Source organism: Mauremys reevesii, linkage group 2, assembly GCF_016161935.1.
Source record: "Mauremys reevesii isolate NIE-2019 linkage group 2, ASM1616193v1, whole genome shotgun sequence".
NCBI classification, from domain to species: Eukaryota; Metazoa; Chordata; order Testudines; family Geoemydidae; genus Mauremys; species Mauremys reevesii.
The window spans coordinates 175,698,434-175,713,830 of NC_052624.1; the positions used below are offsets into that span (position 1 = coordinate 175,698,434).

A 15,397-nucleotide genomic window follows, 5' to 3' on the forward strand; every position below is an offset into this window, starting at 1 on the left:
ACTTTGTTTGGAAAATAAACCTGAAATGAAGTATTTTGATAATGCCAAATCAGGATGTGGACTGGGTTATTATTATTTTTTTTGAATGACTTTTCGAAATGAAACTTATTATGGTCAAAATCAGAATGATAAGTTCCAATTTTATCTAAAGTTTAGAAAGTTTTTGTTTTTGTTCTGTTTCAGAATGGAAATTTTTTTGAAATTGCAGAATTGCCCACTAAAGAGAAAATGTAATTCCAGCCCTGCTGTACTTTTAAGTATAGACCAGGGATCGGCAACCTATGGCACGCTCAGGCCACTGTTGGTCTGGGGTCCCGGCCACCGGTTCCGCTCAGCCCGGTGCTGGCCTCGGTGAATGGAATCTCAGGCTGGCAGTGGGCTGAGTGGGCCAGTGGCGTAAGATCAGCATTTTAATTTAATTTTAAATAAAGCTTCTTAAACATTTTGAAAACCTTGTTTACTTTACATATGACAATAGAGAGACCTTCTAAAAAATGTATTACTGGCACGTGAAACCTTAAATTAAAGTGAATAAATGAAGACTCGGCACACCACTTCTGAAAGGTTGCCGACCCCTGGTGTAGACCAAGGCTGAGGAGTGGGTCCTTATGTCTGGAACAGGTCATGTGTTTATTCTGTTCCAAAGTACAGATTTAGAAATGGTTGTAAGTACAGTCGGTTAGCTATAAAAAATTAATTGCTTTCCAAATAGCAGATTTTTTATCCATGTTCATTTGGGTTGGCATCTGAACTTAGCATTGTGACTGGCATCACTCAGCCAATCACACATTGGTTCATAGCACGATCAAAGCAAGTTGCATGAAACAAAGGGAAGATTATTGAAGAAATGGGTAGTTATTTTTTCCCAAGTTGTTACATAAAAATTGCAAAGCCACTTCACCACAGTGGGCTGAGAGAGTCTGAAACAGATCTGGATGTTCTGCCAAGTGCTTGGGAATCAAGAATTACCCCATTTAGTGGCTAATAATGGTAATTTTTAAACCCTTGTTTGGGGTGTGGCATGTTTTTAGGTTTGTGGCTTGTTGGCTTGTATTCATATGTGGCTGTCTCTGCAGCACAAGTACCATTTCTTGTGGAGTTGCAGCTGGATAGTTTGCAAATGCCAGTGAGCCAGTACCAATGCCAGCTGGAGCTGAAGAGGGAGAAATATGAAGAGAGGAAATTAGAGATGGGGCCTGAACAGTGAAGTTCAGATCTGGACCTTAATGTTCCCAAAGTCTGTGAATGTAAATAAAGACAAACTACTCACCTCCATGTGTAAGGCACTTTATGGGATATCCCTACCCTTCCTATCATGTCTTATACCACGTTGAGCTGTAGATCCCTGCTTTATCATCCATCAGTCCCATTTTCCCACAAACGCTGTCATGCTTTCTCTCATGTAGCCCCTTATCAGTTTGAGGAACTCTCCATAAAAATCTGCAAGGCCTCCTCCTGCATTATCCTCCTCCAAATCTCTCCTTAAAACTCATCTCTGCCATGAGGCCTACAAAACACCTGACAATGAGCAGGCAATTTGTGTACTGTGACAACTGCTGTTTACTTCCTCTTGTCTGGAGATCCCTCTCATCCCATTCCCCACCCCCAACCATGTTTGTCATATCTACCTATTCTCTCATCTCAGACTTACATTTAAATTATTTTTCTGTGCTGTGTTTATATAGTACCTAGCATGATCCTTGACTAGGACCTCAAGGTGCTACTGCAATACAAATAAATAATAATAATAATAATTAATAATAATTGATGCTTAGAGCTGGAATAATACAGGGTATAAAAAGAAAGGAGAAACAAAAATGGGAGTAAATAATGAAAGTGAAATATCTCTCTACTTTTGAGAGATTATTTCAGTTATGCAACGTTCTTATAAATAATATAGTGATGGGTTTCTTATAAATGTCTGTAGTAAACGTGATTAATGAATCAAAATGAACCCAAACATAATAAAATTCAGAGCTAAGCAGAAATGCAAAGCATAGTAGGAGAAAATTATAAAAAGACATTGAAAAGAAGCATTTTACAGGAAAAGGTGCAGTGGCTGGTGAATGAAAAGAGGTTTAGGAAAAAGTGGGGGAGGGAAACAAAACAAACAAAAACAAAGACAGAAAGAAAAACCTGGAGAGAGGAGAAACCCAGATGAAATGGTTATAAACACCTGGCATGATGGCTGAGGGGAAAATAAGATTAAAAAAAAAGCCTCAGGCCTGGTCTACACTAGGACTTTAATTCGAATTTATCAGCGTTAATTCGAACTAACCGCTCAACCGTCCACACCAGGAAGCCATTTAATTCGAACTAGAGGGCTCTTTAGTTCGAATTTGGTACTCCACCCCGGCAGGTGGAGTAACGCTAAATTCGCACTTGCTAGCTCGAATTAGGCTTGGTGTGGATGCTAATCGAACTTAGCAGCTCCGGGAGCTATCCCACAGTGCACCACTCTGTTGACGCTCTGGACAGCAGTCCGAGCTTGGATTCTCTGGCCAGCCACACAGGAAATGACCCGCGAAAATTTGAATTCATTTTCCTGTCTGGGCGGTTTGAATCTGACGTTCTGGTTGCACATCGGGGCGAGCTCCGCAGCACCTGCAACGATGCAGAGCTCTCCAGCAGAGGAGTCCGGGCAATCCCAGAATAGAAAGAGGTCCCCAGCATGGAGTGACCGGGAAGTCCAGGATCTGATCGCTGTGTGGGCGAGGAGTCTGTGCTCTCGAGCTGCGCTCCAACAAGCGGAACGAAGACGTTCGAGAAGGTTTCTAAAGCCATGAAAGACAAAGGATACAGCCGGGATGCGATGCAGTGCCGCGTGAAAGTGAAGGACCTAAGACAAGGGTATCAAAAAGTCAGAGCGGCAAGCGGACGCCCGAGCCCAGCCCCAGACATGCCGCTTCTACGAGGCACTGCATGCCATTCTAGGTGGGTCTGCCACCAGTGCCCCACCAGTGACGGTGGACTCCGAGGACGGAATAGTGTACCGGGACAGTTCCCCCTCCCTGTTCGCCGATGGGGAAGATGAGGAAGGGTCTTTAGAGGACGGCGCAGGCGACATCGAACCCACTCCCGCTTTCCCTGACAGCCAGGATCTCTTCATCACCCTCACAGAGATCCCCTACCAACCGTCCCCGCCCGTTAACCAGGACTCGGAATCAGGGAAGGATCAGGCGTAAGTGCAACACACGTATAAACATTTATTTTTATAACATTGTTATAGAAAAATAGAAACAGTATTTACAAAATTCTAAATATTAAACTATAATATATATTAAATTATATGAAGAGAAGGTCCACACAAATGGACTTTAAAAAATTCTAAATATTTACAAATTAAAACATTCTAAATATTAAACTATAATATATATTAAACTATATAAAGAGAAGGTCCACACAAATGGGGATAGAAAAATAGTCCTCTAGCGACATTTCTACGAAGGTGTCATTCAGTTCCTCGCAAAGCCTCCGCATGAGGTTCGTCGGAAGAGGTCGCTTGTTGGGCGCTCCGTGGAAGCAGACTCTTCCACGCCAGGACATCCGAATATAGAGTGGAACCATCGCCTCTACTAGCATTGCTGCATATGGTCCTGGTCTGTGCAGTGCGTCCCGTAACATGCGGTCTTTCTGGGCACGAGTGACCCGCCTCAGGGTGATCTCAGTCTGCAAATACTGCATCTAAGTAGGGCAATTAGTGTAGTGTTACTATTGTTAATGGTTTACAATTAGGTTGCATAACAATGACCCTCGCCTAACAGCCACGTGCGAGAGGCCACAGAGAACAAGCATGCATTGATCGTTCCCGTGCGCTGGCGGGAGGGGCTGCAAAAGGCTTATCCTTTCTGCTTTGCACATTGCCTTTAGCAGGAGAGCACAGCTAACCAGTAACTGATAAGCAGTATGTACTGTAAGGCTTACCAGGACTTTGTGCAAGAGGGATGCAGCTATCTTTCCTCGCTTGTGCGCTCTCCAGTGCAATGGCGCCGCCAATGAGAGCGTATTCCGAAATCTCGGACTAGTTCTGAGATCTCCTGAGACTTGGTTCCCTCTTTGGTCTTGTTAACTGAAACTGACTAGACTGTGTTTACTGTTGGCAAACATGTATGTGTTCAAGGAAATCACCTACTTTTTCACATCACACAGCTTCGGCTCCTTCCCGGACTGCCCGCCATCCCCTCGCAGAGGCTGGCTCGGATTAGACGCCGAAAGAAAAGACAAGGGACGTCATGTTCCAGGAACTGATGGCCAGCTCCAGAGCGGAGGCGGCAGAGCAGAGACAGTCGAGGAGAGCCTGTGTCAGCAGCATCGCACACACCTGGAACGGGAGGATAGGTGGCGGCAGGAAGACCAGCAGGCGACTCAAACGCTGCTTGGTCTAATGAGGAGCAAGCGGAGACGCCCGGCGCCTTGTAGATGTTCTGCAAGACCGCAGTCAGGAGGAGAGAGCCCCCCTGCAGTGCATCTGCAACCGCCCTCCAACGCCAAGAAGTCCTGTCCCCCCCTCACCCAAAGTGACAAGACGGAGGGGCGGTAGGGGCCGTGAGAACTGTCCCTGCACCGCAGCACACCGATAATGTTAGAGACAACTGTCGCGCTGTAAATTTGTACAAGCTCTTTCTTTACAGCATCAACCAGTCCCAACTCCAAGTTCAAACCCCCCACTGTGTATTACATTATTAAAAGCGGCTTGGTGTTACTGACTGTTTCCGTCACGTTTCTGGTGTCAGAAGACTTTCTGTTGTTCTGTGTGTGTGTGGGGGGGAATTGTAATGTCACTGCATAGCCCACAGTGCCATGCTACAGACTTGGCTGCAGGGTCAACTGCAGGGCACACACAGACTGCAGTCACTAGGCACCAGGGACAGTCTGTGTGGTGTATGCTGCCCCGGGTCTTTCCTTGATGTGTATGCTTGTGCAGGGTCCTGGTGCCTGACATCCCCGAATGTAAAGGCAGGCTTCCCTTCACATGCATTTGGACCGTAGTCACGATCCTCCCCGGTGCCCCGAGCCCCAAAGAGACCTCATCCAGGGGCAGATACTCACCCTTCCCCACACCCTCACCCCTTCCAACGCCCAAACCCACAGCCGTCATGGTAACCCCTATCCAAGGACGGCACCCTTGCCCTTCCGGCAAACCCACCCATCAGTGCACACCTTAACCAGCACAGAATGCTTCCATGTTTCAACGAATAAACAGAAATGCAAAGTCAACGAAAGATTTATTATTAATTACTAAAACATGTCCTTAGTTTTAAAACGTCCTTGGGAAGTGGGGAAAACTTGGTTTATGATCAGGCTCTCTTAAAATCAAGTGGACAGTCACAGGTTACCCTGCTCTGCGAGGAAACTCGCTTTCAACGCCTCCTGATGCATATCGCTTCCCGCTGGGATATTCTCTCAGCACGGGTGTCTGGCTGATCGTAAACAGCAGCCAGGCGATTTGCCTCAACCTCCCAAGCGGCCAAAAGGTCTCGCCCTTGCTCTCACAGAGATTGTGGAGCACACAGCAAGCAGCAATAACTACGGGATATTCTTTTCGCTGATGTCCGAGCGAGTCAGTAAGGTCCGCCATCTCCCTTGAGACGTCCAAAGCACACTCCACCACCATTCTGCACTTGCTCAGCCGGTAGTTGAAGAGTTCCTTTTCAGTGTCTAAGGCGCCTGTATAGGGCTTCATGAGCCAGGGCATTAGCGGGTAGGCCGGGTCCCGAGGATCACTGTAGGCATCTGCACATCCCCAACCGTTATTTTGTGGTCCGGGAAGAAAGTGCCTGCCTGGAGGCGTCTAAACAGACCAGAGTTCCTGAACACACGCGTCATGAACCTTGCCCGCCCACCCAACGTTGATGTTGGTAAACGTCCCCTATGGTCCACCACAGCTTGCAGCACCATTGAAAAGTAGCCCTTCGGTTAATGTACTCGCTGGCCTGGTGGGCTGGTGCCAGGATAGGGATGTGAGTCCCATCTATAGCCCCACCGCAGTTTGGGAATCCCATCGCGCGAAGCCATCTATGATGGCCTGGACATTTCCGACAGTCACTACCTTTGAGAGCAGTTGCTCAACGATTGCGTGGGCTACTTCAATGACAGCAATCCCCACGGTAGATTTGCCCACGCCAAAGTGGTTCGCTACTGACCGGTAGCTGTCTGGCGTGGCAAGTTTCCAGAGGGCTATGGCCACTCGCTTCTGCACAGTCAGGGCTGCTCGCATCCTTGTGTCCTGGCGCTTCAGGGCAGGGGACAGCAAGTCACACAGTTCAAAGAAAGTGCCCTTACGCATCCTGAAGTTTCGCAGCCACTCTGTGTCATCCCAGACCTGCAGCACTATGCGGTCCCACCAGTCTGTGCTTGTTTCCCGGGCCCAGAATCGCCGTTCCACACCATGAACTTGACCCATTGCCACCATGATCTCCACTGCCCGGCGTACCCTGCTTTGTGAGAGGTCTGCGCCACTCTCCTCACCGTGCTGCCGGAGCCTCCTCGCCCGGTTTCTCAGCATCTGACTGTGGAAGAGGTGGACGATAATGTGCGAGGAGTTGACAACGGCCATAAGTGCAGCGATGATCGCAGCGGGCTCCATGCTCGCAGTGCTGTGGCGTCCACGCTGTAACCGACCAGAGAAGGGCGCGAACAGATTTCCCGCCGGCGCTTTCAAGGAAGACAGGGAGGGCGGGATTGACGGTTCAATGACGACACATTTTTTCCCCCAGCATGCATTGGGGGGAAATCCCACAATTCAAATGGGCAGCGGGGAGTGCGGGAACTGTGGGATAGGTTCCCACAGTGCACCGCTTCCAAAGTCGAAGCTGGCCCCGTGAATGTGGACTAAGAAGTTCGAATTTGTGTATTTAGTATGGATACACAAATTCGACTTATTAAGGTCGAATCCACAAATTCGACTTAAGTAGATTCGAAATAGTCCTGTAGTGTAGACAAGCCCTCAGAGAACATAGAAATTAAAGATAAATCTGGAATTGTGAGGTATGGAGAGGAGAGAAACACAACAGGAAATCAAAAGAAATAAAATCTTGGCCAGTGAAAGAAAGGAGAGCAGCAAACATAGAACAAATCAGAATATTGTTAGAACAAAACTCTGAATTATGATTTTCACATGGACTGCGTACACTGGGACCAAATTCTTTTCTTATTTACAATGGTATAATTCCATCAATGCCAACAGATCAAGGACCCGATCCACCACTGAAGTCAATGACTGTCTTTTCAGCGGCTTCAGTTGCCTCTGGATCACATCTAACAGAGCAGTACTTGCCCAAAACATTCCAATAATTGTGAACATATTCCACCTCTTGCCTCATAAAGCCCCTTGCTCAGGCATGTATGACACCACTGGGGGACACACCTTACGGATCATTACAGTTTACACAAAATCTTGTACTTTTGAGTGGAATCCAATCACTAATGTCAAATGGCTATCTAACCTTTATTCTGTAACAAATTACTGGTTACCGTGCGAATAGGGTTCTGTCTTGTATGCCTGAAGTTTTATAGCAATTGGGAGCTGTCATTTTTTTTTTTTTAATGAAAGTCAGTTCCTTTCCAAAGAAAAATTTCCTGTGTTAACAGATTGTAGTTTAACTGCAATCAAATGCTCACTCTGTATTTTTTTTAACTCTGGCACATCATAGGACTAAGAACCTGATCTTGACACCCTCAACTGCCATTGAAATTAATGGTTAATTAGACTTGAATGGGCATTCTGCTCTAAGACTTAGTATTATGAAGTGCTGAGTACCTCCTGATTTATTATTTATAGGGTTTTCTTTTGTGCTTCATATTGTAGTCACTGAATAAATCACCAACATTAACATATTAAGCCCCCATAACACCACTCTGAGGTAGGGAGGTGTTATTTTCATTTTTAAAGATGGAAAAACTGAGGCACAGAGAGATTAAGGCTCCATTTAAGCAAATCACTTAACCATGTAAAGTTAATGGGCTATAAAGCCATGTCTTAATGTTGAAAAGAGCAGCATTACCGTCTGATGGATTTTCCCTAGGAAAACTCACTGGTTCGCCAGAAAGGCATGTGGCCTTTAATTATGGCTTAATAAGGAAAGCCACCTGAGCCCCTATTTGGCAGAGTTACCAAGAGGAACAGCAAGGGATTATGAGATAGCGGACAGCATACCAAATGACTCCTCTCCCTGGTTTCTCAGTCAGTCACGGTGTGGTCAGAGGAAGAGGAAAGAAGGGTACAGTTGACACAGTCAGTAGCTGTTCTTAAAGACACAATTGAACTTGTTTATGTTCACAGCGATGAGATATGTATTTCCTCTGCCTCTGTTGAAATGGGACCCTGCCAGTTTCATTAGGAAAAATGTTGTTTTATTGCTACATTCCTCTGAAAAGCTGACCCCAAATCAATTCAGTGGATTCGACAGGAAAGTCTCTGTTTCCATTACCCACTCCAGAGTCTCTACTAGTTATTTGCAAATGTTGGCACCTTTGAAGAGACTTCTGATGCAATTGTCATTAACTGGGATATGGAGATGACTTTTTAGCTTCTCTGCTTTGATCTACTGTGTCTGATCAATTGCTAAATGAAAACAAATAACCTTTGGGTTATGCCAGAATAGGAAGGCTTGCTCTGGGGAGTTTGGTAGAATGAGGGCTGGCTCCAGGGTTTTTCCTGCCCCAAGCGGAGGGGGGAAAAAAAAAAGAAGCTGCAATCGCGTTCGGCGGTAGCTCCACTGCGTCGCTTTCTTCTTCGGCGGCAGGTCCTTCCCTCTGAGAGGGACTGAGGGACCCACCCCCGAATTGCTGCTGAAGAGCCTGACCTGCTGCCCCTTCCCCTTGGCCGCCCCAAGCACCTGCTTGCTGAGCTGGTGCCTGGAGCCGGCCCTGGGTAGAATTCACATGTTGGAAAAAACAAATGTCTACATGGTGCAAAGTAAAATTACAGCACCCTGGGAACAAATCACCTGTTCTATTGCTATTCTATTGAATCTCTTATTGAATGTGTATTCTCATCACTGTGACACCATGCTTAGGTTTTGGTAACCAACCACCTAAAATAAGGCAATTTTAATATCAAAAAGAAACTTGAGCTTTCAGAGTGATCAGATTTTCTTAGAGGGTTGTCGTGCTCTGTCATTCCTGAATAGATCACAACTGTAATAAATCCTAGGGATTATTTACTGTTCAAATATTTTATCATGGAGTTCCTAAACCATCACTGCCCTAAAGAGCACTTTGGTCTCTGGTTAGAAGAATCACTCAGTAATCTAAATGACAGTAAGCATCAATTAAGATTTTGGTCGGAGACTAAAAACTACCCAATGATTTAGTTTCAGGGATTAAGGAAGACAAAACCTTGCTGACTGCTGGATAAGATTCACATTCCTTTCCATTGTGATCATCCTACATCAAGGAAATGTTTGAAATTTTGGCAGCCTCTTATGATATCCCTGCTAAAGTTATTATATGGTTTAAAATGATTTAAAAAAAATACAGAACTGTAGCACAAGTGTGTTATATAAATCTTCACTGGTAGCACTGTCCCTTTTAGAAAAAGAATTTGATCGATGTTGTCTCCCAGTGGGTGACCTTTAAAAGAGATTGCATCAAATAGAGTAACAGAGCCCCAGAGTCCCACCCCCAGCTCAGCTCCCCCGTCCTAGACTTTCTCCGCAACCCACTCACTAAATAATTCCTTTATTCAACTCTGTAATTTGCAGCAACAGAATTAATTAAAAATGTCTGCCTCTTTAAAAACAGGGCTTTCTCTCACATCAGCTTATGAGGAGTAGGAGATGCCACCATGGGCTGCTAGACTGTAACCCGGGCTCTATGCACCCACAAAAGGGATCAGGTGGGAGTAAAAATCTCTCTCACCGCCTTGCATGGACTGCCCAGCCCTTGGATCTAAATGCACAGGGATAAATGGGTGCCCACTACTTATTCCCCTCTGCATTAGGTATATGGGGAGTGGGCAGGGAGTGACACACAAGGAGGGTGAGAGATCTGAGATTGGGAGCACTGATGAGTCTGAGCAGAGCTGGGCAAATGTTCCACATCAAATAATGCATTTGACAAATAGAGCCCTGTTTCTGGTCACAAAGAACAATTGTTTGCTGTTGAAAATTATATGTTATGCACACATACGTCAACCTGTGCACTGTTTATGAACTTTTCACCATGTGAGCACTATTTTAAGTATCTGATGGTAGTCATGATTTGCTTTTTGAGCAGCTTTGTTTGGCCATATAGGCCACATGCCTATTCCCTGGCTGAGAGAGCTTAACAGTAGTTTAATCATAAATTTGAATTTTTACGATTACGGATTTGAGATCTGCTTTCTGCCAATGTTTGTTTGTTTCTAATAACATTCCTGCCACTACATATGTTTGGTAGAATGTTTGCAAAATGCTAACACTAAAGTGGAGAACTCAGTCAAAGCAAAGCCAGCCAAAGTCAATTTGTTTCAAAATATAATCTAATAATGGCGATGTTCTTTTGCCCAACTCAATAATTTAATGTGTGTTAGGGGTCAGATTAATTATTAGTAACTATTACCCTATATAGATTATTATGGGCCAGATTATCTGATGGCATAAATGGATAAAAGTCCCTGGCAATCATTAGAGCTGTGCCTTTTTACATTGGCAGCGACTGGCCCTGTATTTTTTGATGCATCTAGGATGCTACTGCAGCAGGTGGACATATTCTATAATAACCCCTGCAAGTTTGTGTTTCTTTGTGGACTAGGCAACTAAGTGTGACTTTTAATATGATTGGTCATACGTCTTTGAGTGAAGGCAGTGCCACTGTCTTACTGCCCTGTGTAGCCATATTTAGAGCTTGAGACCAGCATATTCTCATTATATTCATTTATATTGAGTACAGGCAGCAGATAGGCCTTTTGCTTCACAGTCTAGTCATTTCAAAGAACTGTAACTGTAACCAAAATTGATTATGAGATGCAGGTTTTGGGATTGGCAGCCCCAAATAGCCAGACTAAAGCTACCTGGCCCAGACCCTCATAAGGTATTTGGGCTCCTAACGTCTACTGAAATAAGTTAGGCGCCTAAGTGCCTTTGAGGATGTGGGCCCCTGGTCCGTTAAAGCAAACACCAACATTATCTGGTTTTAAGAAATGTTTTTCCTGAGAAGCAAACAAAAAATGTCATGTTCCAGATATCAGAAAAAAGAACAGGAGTACTTGTGGCACCTTAGAGACTAACAAATTTATTGTAGCATAAGCTTTCGTGGGCTACAGCTCACTTCATCAGATGCATGTAGTGGAAAATACAGAAGGAAGATATATATATACACAGGGAACATGAAACAATGGGTGTTACCATACACACTATAAGGAGAGTGATCAGTTAAAGTGAGCTGTTGTCAGCTGGAGAGAAAAATAACTGTTTGTAGTGGTAATAAAAATGGCCCATTTCCAGCAATTGACAAGGAGATATAAGGAACTGTAGGGGCGGGGGGAGGGAAAGATAAGCATGGGGAAATAGTTTCACTTTGTGTAATGACCCATCCACTTCCAGTCTTTATTCAAACCTAATTTAATCGTGTCCACTTGGCAAATTAATTCCAATTCAGCAGTCTCTCGTTGGAGTCTGGTTTTGAAGTTTTTTTGTTGTAATATTGCGACTTTTAGGTCTGTAATCGAGTGACCAGAGAGATTAAGTGTTCTCCAACTGGTTTTTGAATGTTATAATTCTTGACATCTGATTTGTGTCCATTTATTCTTTTACATAGGGACTGTCTGATTTGGCCAATGTACATGGCAGAGGGGCATTGCTGGCACATGATGGCATATATCACGTTGGTAGATGTGCAGGTGAACGAGCCTCTGATAGTGTGGCTGATATGATTAGGTCCTATGATGGTATCTCCTGAATAACTACGTGGACAGAGTTGGCAACGGGCTTTGTTACAAGGATAGGTTCCTGGGTTAGTGTTTTTGTTCCAGATACTTAGTCTCATTGTGATACTGTCATGCTATTTATTTTTCTGGTACGCCTTGCTTACTGTTTCTATGAATAATAATATTTTGAATACTTGCTAGAACTGCCCCCTTGAATCAATAGAATTTATTTTAAAGGAAGCCTTATTGCTGTGAACAGGACTGAAACTGTTACTCCTCCTGTATTGTCTGCTGTCTTACCTGGGGAGCCAGACCTTTCATAGGTATAACTCAGGCCAGCTCCATTTACTTCAGTGGAGCTGTGCTGACTTTTACTAGCTGAGGGTCTGCCTTTTGCTGTTTACATGCATTCAGTCAAGCTGTAGTGACTACCATCCCTCTTGGACAGGGGCTGCCAACCTGTAGCTCTGGAGCCACATGCGGCTCTTCAGAAGTTAATATGCGGCTTCTTGTGTAGGCACCAACTCTGGAGCGGGAGCTACAGACACCAACTTTCCAAATGTGCCAGGGGGTGCTCACTGCTCAACCCCTGGCTCTGCCACCGGCCCTGCCCCACTCCACCTCTTCCCGCCCCCTCCTCTCAGCCTGCCGTGCCCTCGCTCCTTCCCCACCCCCCCCCCAGCCTCCTACATGCCACAAAACAGCTGATCAGGAGGTGTGGGGGAGGGAGGGGGAGGTGCTGATCGGTGAGGCTGCCAGTGGGTGGGAGGCACTGGGAGCGGGGTGGGGGGACTGATGGGGGGCTGCCGACATATAACTGTGGCTCCTTGGCAATGTACATTGGTAAATTCTGGCTCCTTCTCAGGCTCAGGTTGGCCACCCCTGCTCTTGGACCTTCACGGAAACAAGTTGTGAATCGTAAAGCTGTCAAGCTGAGCAGTGATTTTAGATAAACACAATAAACATTGCTTCATTACACTTTGCCTTGTTATGATTACTTGCTCATGTGCTTTGCTAGAGATTTTTCGGGCCATATGCTGCTTTGCATTCAACAGCTTGATTTGGCAGACTGGCAGAACTGGATAACAGTTAAGACTGTGAGGCACATTCTGCCCTCCCTCACACCCCAGGCAACCTCACTGAATTAACAATTCCTACATCACTGACATTAGCAAGCCTTCAGTAAACAAGCATTCTCTTGCATTTCTTTGTCCGCCTCAATTTCTCTTCATACATCCTGTACACATATAGCTGGACGGACTATTCACAGTGAACAATTTAGCTGAGGAATGTATCCCCTTTTTCTCTTCACAAATAATCCACTACATGACTTAACTTTTCAATGAATTTGTTAGTTAATTCCACAAATATTTTAGTCAAACTCATTTTAACCTATGGACTAACTATCACTTAAAATGCTCCCTGGTCATAATTTATTATTTGGCCACCTAAATCATTGTTCTGTAGGATCCCTGAATGGTGACTTTCAAAGAGCTTTCAGTGAGGCCATATTCTGGCACATGTTATCAGCTAATATTTGCTCTAATATTCGTGATACTTTCTCTGTCTGGAACCAAATTGTATTCAAGTTAACATTTGTGGCAAGAGATATAAAGGTGGCAAGTACCACTAATCTTTCTTCAAAGATTATTCACAGATGCTTTTTGCTTCTGTTCAAGCTTTTTAGAACAAATCAAATACCTTCCATACTTGAAGTACAGAGAAGACTACAACACACTTAGCCCAACACCAGGGACCAGCAAGGAGCAGTATGGTTGACCAGTCATTACACACGCCCATGTCATTTAGAATCACGTATAATAAAACAAATGAATACTTCCCTGATTAAAATTCAAGCAAATGAATACAAAGACAGTTGGTTAAAGTCTGAAAGAAAAATCAAAATGACCTTTGAAACAGAAATATGTGGAAAAGTGCACTAAGAATCACCACCTTAGCCTTCAATCCCTGTTTTAAAGCATCCCTGGACTTCTTGTACTCTTTTGTTTGCCCTTTGGTTAAAGAGCACCGCTTCTAGGCTATCAATTTTTTCTGGTAGCCTAGCCTAGCCTATCATTTTAGATAAGTATAGTATATTCAACTGTAACAATACAAGGAGAAACTCTTTGCCTGACAAATACAATACAAATATTGTATTTAAGTGTTGATCATCTGCTCAGTAGTGTGCATGTCTGTAAAAATAAGGACGCCTTCCCCTGAAAAGAGCTTGCAATCTAACATTTCCCATCAATATATAGCAGATATGGGTGAACCCTAAAAGATACTGGAAGGGCTAAGCTGCAATGGCAGTCTGCATGGAGGGAGACACTGTTGCAGTTAAAGCGCTTGGTGCTGCAAGGTGCTGAGGAATCTGTCCCTGAACAAACACAGAATTTAAGCAGATCAGTGGGATCACTCATTAAAGTTAAGCACATACTTAATTGCTGTGCTGGATTGAGGCCAGATTGCTCAGCACCTTGCAGGATCAGGCCCAAAGTAAATAGAGGAGAGGACATGTCTGAGGCATTTGCAACAATAGCAAGCGGTGTGAACAGAGGAATACTCACCTTGTGCAGGAATATGCTTTTTAATGTATCATCTTCCCTTCACTTTCGCTTTTGCTGCTTTGCTTCTCTTGTTCCTAGTCTTAAATCCTCGGTAAGCTTAATGTAGCATGATGAGAGAGTCTTGTACATTAATTAATTATAACACTCTCTTTGGAGACCAAGAAGTCTGTTGGAAGGGTACATTTTAAACTCTTTTTTTTTTAGAGAAACCACAAACGTTTTTCCTTCCGCTTTTACTCACTGAGATGGTGATGGCTTAGTTACATTTCCTCCCAGGGTGATTAATTGTTTTTGGCAGGGCCTTTCATATGTTCAGGTTAAAGGTTTCTTGAGTAAGAAGATAAGAAATGAAAATTCCATGTGTATCTTTATCTGTTTTTAAGTCAATGGAGTTACACAGTGTAATAATTTAACTCTTTTACTTTTATTTATTTGGAAGACCAAGTTGCTAAGAAGACTTCCCGCCCCTCTTATTTTTGGGCTTAGAACAGCCCTACCCCTATGAAAAGTTTTATCTGTGGCTTAAAGGGGCCGATTTCAGGCCCAAACCTGCTCTGTGAAGGGGAGATACCTAGAGGTATGTGTTCCAGCAGAGGGTATGAAGGTATGAAGTCCTGCTTGGATCCTGAAGGGTTGCAACGGCAACCACATAGAAGTTATGGGTAAAATTTTCAAAAGCACTGAAGGGTATGTCTACACAGCAAGCGGCAGCCTGTAGCAGTGAGCCTCAGAGCCCAGGTCATAGAATCATAGACTTTAAGAAGAGACCATTATGATCATCTAGTCTGACCTCCTGCACAATGCAGGCCACAGAATCTCACCCACCCACTCCTGTATCAAACCCCTAACGTATGTCTGAGCTATCAAAGTCCTCAAATCGTGGTTTAAAGATTTCAAGGTGCAGAGAATCCTCCAGCAAGTGTCCCATGCCCCATGCTGTAGAGAAAGGCGAAAAACCCCCAGGGTCTTTGCCAATCTGCCC

At 44.5% G+C, this 15,397-nt stretch overlaps 1 protein-coding gene across 1 annotated transcript in view; it reads right to left on the reverse strand.

Moving 5' to 3' along the window:
• The window catches only part of NEDD9 (neural precursor cell expressed, developmentally down-regulated 9), a 140,455-nt gene extending 125,870 nt beyond the window's left edge, over positions 1-14,585 (reverse strand). Inside the window, exon 1 of the mRNA XM_039526144.1 lies at positions 14,416-14,585. The gene's annotated coding sequence lies outside the window, so the exon portion shown is untranslated. The remainder of the gene's footprint in view (positions 1-14,415) is intronic.
• Positions 14,586-15,397: the final 812 nt, after the last annotated feature.